Genomic DNA, 7,068 nt, shown 5'->3' with positions numbered 1-7,068 from the left:
CTCTTGGTAAGATTTTTCCCAATAGAAATACAATTTTTTTTTCCTTTTTTGTGTTATAATTTTGTTGTAGATGTTAGAAATTCTTAATTTTGTTTATTTTTAAACCAAAACATGGAGAAACAATCTGAACAATTGAGGGACATATCAAGTAGATATGAACATGACAAGAAAGTTTGGGTGGCTGTAGTCAAGGAACCATCACACAGAATAACGGTAATTAATTAATTAATTACTAACTAATTAACACAAATATTACATAGTGTAATCAATATATATATATTTTTTAACCTTATTCATGAATTAGGTATTGAAACCAGACCACTCTCAACTCTCTCTTCAAGCACACCACTGTGCTAATTCAGTTCCAGATCTCAATAACATGGTTTCTATAGATCAAGCATTGGGTGGGTAAATTAGTAAATTCATGATTAAATTGTCACCCTATTGGAAGTTTGAATATTTTCTATCATTACTTTTACTTTCACAATGTGAGGATCATAAAGTCAAATACAACGAAGAACAAATCAAGAGAAGAAAGCTTCATAATCAACTTGATGATACAAAAGGTGTGCAAACTTTTTCTTTTCCTTTTTCTTTTTTTAACAAGCATATAAAGTTTTCTAACTTTCTATAAATACTAATTCTTTTTATAATTTCATGGAACACACAGGTGTTTTGCAGATGATGTCCACCAAGCAAACACGAAACTTTGACCGGATGGTCAACCATGGTTGACTTTAATTCATCTTCAAATGGAGAACTTGGTGTTATTAATAATGGTTCCACTAAAAATACATTTACATTCGCTATAGTCTTCACACCAAATGCCAATCAAGGTTTGACAAACTTACTATACAAATAATGCCCCTATATATATATATATATATATATATATATATATATATATATATATATATATAATATATATATATATATATATATATATATATATATATATATTATATATATGTATATATATATATATATATATATATATATATATTAAACAGTTGATGTTTTTGCACATGCTTCACCATTGGCGACTTCAGTTTTCGATGGATACGACGTGTGCATATTTGCATATGGTCAAACGGAGATAGGAAAGACATTTACCATGGAGGGTATTGAGGGAAATCGAGGGATTAGTTACAAAACACTAGAGGAATTATTAAAAATTGCAAAAGAAAGAACTGATACTTTTATTTATGACATATCAGTTAGTATGTTGGAAGTTTATAATGAACAAATAAGAGATCTACTTGCAACACCATCCTCAACCTCCAAAAAGTAAAAATACTATTTTATTTCATTACATCAGTTAACTTAAATGTATACAAATGCAAATAATACAAAATTTTCTTGAAAATATACATTGGAAATAAAACAACCATCTGAAGGGTTTCACAATGTTCTTGGTTTAGTGGAAGCTAAAGTTTAGAACATAAAAGAAGCTTGGAATGTATTACATGCTGGAAGTAGTGTAAGAGTTTTTGGATCAAATAATGTGAATGAACATAGCAGCAGATCTCATTGTTAAGTACAAAAATATCAATTTACTTTATTACCATTTATACTAATATAGAACAATTTACTTACATTTTCCCAACATATGATAGGAAAATTACAGGATTTGTAATTGTAATAGGCTAATAGCAACATACTATATTTTTATACATTGCTATTATAGGTAAAAAAAACTACATTGCTATTATTGGTAAAGAAATGTAAGTATGTTGCTATTATGGGTAAAAAGGTAAATACATTTTCGGTTTAGAGGTAATAGCAATGTAACTCATAATTCATAATAACAATGTACTTAAAATTTCTTTAATCGCAGTATACTTCTGGTTTTTATATAACATCACACTTTCATTGGGTTTTTTTACTCATATAAAATCACATATTGTGCAGGTTACATTTTTATTGACTTTTTTATGTAAATAAATAGCATCCTACTTTTATTTCCTATTTTACCTATACGAATGTACTTTCATTTTTTTGTCAAATATAACATCATACTTTCATTTTCTATTTTGTTAAGTATAGAAAATGAAAGTAGAGTGATATATATAGGTATATACTTAAAACTGCAAACCGTCGCACCTCATTTATAATATCCAAAGTACATTGGTATTTTTTATTTGTCTGTTGTTTGTTTGTTGTCTGATGTCTGATGTATGTATGTGCTAACTGATGTGTTCGTCGATCTTGTAACTTAAGTACTAACAAGATGAATGTTCTCATCAAAAATATCCTTCAAGAACGAAGCTCAAACAATAACACTCTCTTTAACCTAATGACGTGTTCAAAGTATAAACAAATAGTTCACATCTGACCCTGCAACGCGGTGTCACTCACCTAGTTGGACATAATGGTTTGCTAGTTTGCGTGTGTTTGGATATTATATATATTATTATCCTATTATCCTCCATTTTAATTCCTTATTTAATTAATATAATTACCTATTATATATATATATATATATATATGTGTGTGTGTGTGTGTGACAACTAGAAAATTTTGGGTCAAACAAAGTCTAATCGGTCTTGTGTATAAGGGCACCCACATAATGTGTGTGTGTATATATATATATATATAACTTTGTTGCAAAAGAATTTTAAAAGCCAAAGGGGCATTGTATATGTGTATATATGCACACTTTGATAATCATGTTCGTAAATAAACAGTTGAGGGTCAAGCTAAATCGTTGGAACATAATCATAGATTATAACTTTACTTCACAGTCTTAGGCCTAGAACCCCACTAAGGTTAAAATCACCCAAGGAATCTGTGACAACCCGATATTTCGGGTCAATGTAATGTAAAACCGATCAAATTTAGGTCAAAATGTAACCTTCCTAAAATCTTATTCGGATTAAATAAAGTAATAGGAATCATATCAAGGTTTGCGTACATAAAAAGAACGTCCAAATCTGACTCCGGATGAGGAAGTTATGAAATTTTGAAGAAATTCCTTAATCACGTCATTTTAATAAATAAATAATAAAAATAATTTCGGAATTAGCCAACGGAATCTAAACGAAAGTCGTAGATCATGGTCTCACCTTCGCGAGGATATAAAGAACGTCAAAAACGGAGTTCGTATGAGAGAGATATGAATTTTTGAAGTTTATTTAAAATAAATAAGAATTTAATTATAAATTCCCGGTAATATCCGAAGAGGAGTCATCGGATTGGACCGAAGTACGCCCTGCGTACCTTCGTACGCCCCGCGTACTGAGATCGAGGGTCTCGGATCGTCCACGTCGCACTATCCGAAGAGTTCTAAACCGTCCGACCCGTCCGAAGCTCCGACCCGTCCGACCCGCTGTCCCGTCCGACCCGCCGTCCCATCCGACCCGCGTACCCAGCAACCCGTCCCATCCGAACCGAGGCAGTCGAGGCTTCGGTCATGCATGACGTACGCGTACGCGCTGCGTACGAGCGTACGCCCCGCGTTCGGAGGCGGTTCAGCCTTCCTATAAATAGGATGCGAGGCTTTCCGAAAATGTTGCTCATTTCTCTCCTCTCTCTCACAACTTTGTCTCGTTTTCCGTGCCCGTTATAACCCGAAGCTCTGGTCTTTTTGCTCAAGTCCCGAGGGTCGATTTTACTCCCGAGATTCCCGAGAATCCCGAGCAAAATCCGTTTTCCGAGACGAAACTCTGCCCGGTTTTCCATCTCGCTTTCTTCAATCAATCAAGTGAGTTTCATACCCCTTAATCAACCTGTTAAATATTCTAAATGCTTTTATATGCTTTCAAAAGGGGGGAATGCAAGTTAAATACTTATAGTTATTGTTTCAATCACCTGTGATTGTACAAATCACATGTGATTAATAACTAGGGAAATCAGTGGTTTTATCACTATTCAAACTATCAATCAAACTGTTTTACTTCTAAATGTTTTCCAAACCCATTTACTTTTCGAATTTACACTGCAACTGTGATTTAAGCAAATGTTCCTTATACTTAAACTGTTTTAATCAAATCTACACCTTCAAATGGTTTTATAGATTGACATCAAGTCAATCTTTCTTTAAAAATAATACTTATGTTTCAAATGCCTTATAAATACTTATTTATGCTTTTATATTACAAATTGCATGCCCATATATGTATAGACGTATAAATAATGTTTAAAGGACTTAGGAAGGCTATCCACCTTGTTTCCTTTTCCTCGATTTGGATGTGGTCTGATAGGATTTTGGGTGACCATCCGAAGGTCGTTTCCATATTAATTATATATCAAATATACATATATAGACATAAAAGTACTTCCATAATCATATGTACTAAACGCACTGTTAACAAGTTACCATCGGGGTAACACAGAATCATACTATTACAACTGCTAGATCAATGAGTCAGTTCATTCATGAGTCTATACTAGGAAGAGAATATATACAACTATACTACGAGAACATATACAACTATACTAGAACAAGAAACATTTCATCACACATGCAAGAATACGATAACAAATGTGATCCACTGTATCGGAGCATGCCTTAAATGTCATGGCCCGAGTTGTAGCCAGAATTCTCTTGGAGGGAGAGCGTTGAGTTTGCGTATAGATCTATACTGGATTGACTATCCTACACCTTGCTGCTAGCTACAGCCGGACCTGCAGGTCTGCGGGTGCCAAACGTCATTCCGTTATTACGACCGTTCTTTATGTCGTTGTTATCAGTCGATAGTATGGTGCAATTATCACATTATACCTTAATAAAAATCCGGTTTAAGGTAGTAGTAATCAGTACAACAGTAGTTCTTATTATACAAAACTACAGTACTATAATGATTTACCCATTACATATGTTGGTGATAATCTCACTTAAGCATTAATGTACAAACTATATTTTATCAAATGATAGTTATACTTGGGTAATCACACACTTTTACAACAGACGAGTTTACAAAACAGATAAGCCTTGGTAGAAGGTTACTATTATAGAAAATATAGGATTTTCTGAGAGATTCAAACTTTTGCAAATACTTTTAAACATTTATTTACATTTTTACAAACTTATACATTGGGACAAGTTCAAACGTTTTTGACAATGAACATTGACACTAAAATACTTATGAACTCACCAGCTTAATGCTGATAAACTCTTTCAAAATAACTTGTATTCTCAGGTCATCAGTAGACAGGTACCGATGCCAGCTTTTGAGATGATGGAGCGTACTCAAGACTCATCATTTTGTTATTTTGATTTACGTTATATTTTTGGTGTCTAAAATTTTACAGAACACACATGTATTAAATTTATATATTTAATGCAATGGATGATGTTGTTTGCCTATTTACATTTACTGTGTTGTGATTACCTTACATGACGTCCTCCGCCCCAGAACGTTTCCGCCGTTCTTGGTTTTGGGGTGTGACAGATTGGTATCAGAGCATTGTTTATAGTGAATTGAGTATATCAACCCATAAAAGATATACTAAACTATAAACCCATTGGGGATTAAACTCTGACCAAGAGTCTATACTTAAAATAATAAAATATTTAACTAAGTATACTAGTCTGCATTCATACTAAAATAAGTGTCACAATGACAAGAACAAAAGTATTACGATTGTTAAATATCACAAGTGAGCTCGGGGATGTATGGTCAGTCCTGGGAATGGCATAGCCTGATCAACTATGCTGATCCTAGGAGTGATTAGCACATGCCTTAGAATGGTTGTGATAGGTTAGCAAGTCTAAAAACTTACCAACAATACCACAAGAAGATCAATAGAACTTAAACTTAAAATACTATAGGAGTATTTTGCGCTACTAGTTACACGTATACTATATTCTTATACCTCTATTCTCGCGTAGATCTTGATGGCTAGATATCCATCATGGCGACCCGTACTTTCCCAATGAAGGCAATGCCGGGTGGATCGATGAAGAGCCCGAAGTTAATCATCCAATCCCTTTGAATGATCACCTCGCAGAAGGCTTTTCAGATGGGTCCGACTCCGAGCCTGAAGTCAACGACCTACCGATTGTAGGTCAAGCCCCGAACAACAACCCTCGACCAGCGTTTCCAGGTCCTACACCCATATGGGCAAGCAACCTGAACCGCTGGAGTGATGATCAGGGTCAACCCTTACCATACTTTGGGGACCGAACCTTTTACAACGTCAGCGATGGTGGCTCTACTGACCGAGCTCTGCCTGTCATTATCCGCAGAATAGCTCGTATTGTCGAGCAAGGTAGAGCAGCCGTCGACCGGGTCATAGAGATTGATGCCGACTCAGGTGTCAACACAGTCAGCATCCGCCGTCTTGAAGAAGACATGGAACGGACCCGGAGGACAAATAAAACCCTGCAGTAGCAGTTGGCTGCCTCACGAGCTGAAATATTGGAACTTCGAGCTCGTTAGAGGACTCAGGATCGACCCATTCAAGAGGTGTTTCGTCAAGTGTCCGACCGCAGTACTCGCCCGGGATTTTCCCATCGCCGTTGGTTGATGTCTAGTACATCTCCGTCTTTTAATTAAAGGATAGCCTTTAACATCTGTGCTCCAAGTAGCGCTTGTGTGTAAAATGTTTCTAGCTCCCGTACTCAAATTTGAAATCTAAGGACTGTCAAACTTTTCTATATGGTATGATGTATGACCTACTGTTAGGTCGATTTTCCCTGAACTTATTACATCAGTAATACCAGTAAATTTTTGAGATCTATCTATCTGGGGAAAAATCTATACACTTATGCTTTCCTTCTAATATTCCTTATTGTGGTTTCAAGCACCCTTTCAACTGTTGGACGATGTTTAGTTAGTCCATGTGTCACTCTCGCGTTGCTTACAAATTGATTCTTACCATCTTTCTTATCTTTATAAACTTTTAGCTGAAGGATGCCTCCTCGCAAGTCTCCCAGGAATAGGAATAATCCTGCACCTCCACCACCTCCTCCGCCTCCGGTCATCGATACTGTAGCCCTGAATGTTGTTGTAGCTGCAGCAGTGGCAACTGCCATGGCTCAGTATCACTCTTCTGATGCCAGCAGAGGTGGAACCCCTGTGGAATCTATTCCGGTCGAAATCCCTGTGCGCTCAAGGGAGTGCT

General features: G+C 35.6%; 1 long non-coding RNA gene across 1 annotated transcript; it reads left to right on the top strand.

The window, feature by feature from the left end:
* The first annotated feature begins 309 nt into the window (after positions 1–309).
* LOC145094674 (uncharacterized) lies at positions 310–1,247 on the top strand. The gene is made up of 3 exons (XR_013703478.1): positions 310–566; positions 671–836; positions 1,050–1,247. It is a non-coding gene; the product is annotated as an uncharacterized LOC145094674 (long non-coding RNA).
* Positions 1,248–7,068: the final 5,821 nt, after the last annotated feature.

This window comes from Lactuca serriola, chromosome 3, assembly GCF_051521515.1.
Source record: "Lactuca serriola cultivar US96UC23 chromosome 3, Lser_US96UC23_V15, whole genome shotgun sequence".
Classification (NCBI taxonomy): domain Eukaryota; kingdom Viridiplantae; phylum Streptophyta; class Magnoliopsida; order Asterales; family Asteraceae; genus Lactuca; species Lactuca serriola.
Note: the sequence above shows the minus strand (reverse complement) of the source record. Positions and strands in the feature narration are given on the sequence as shown.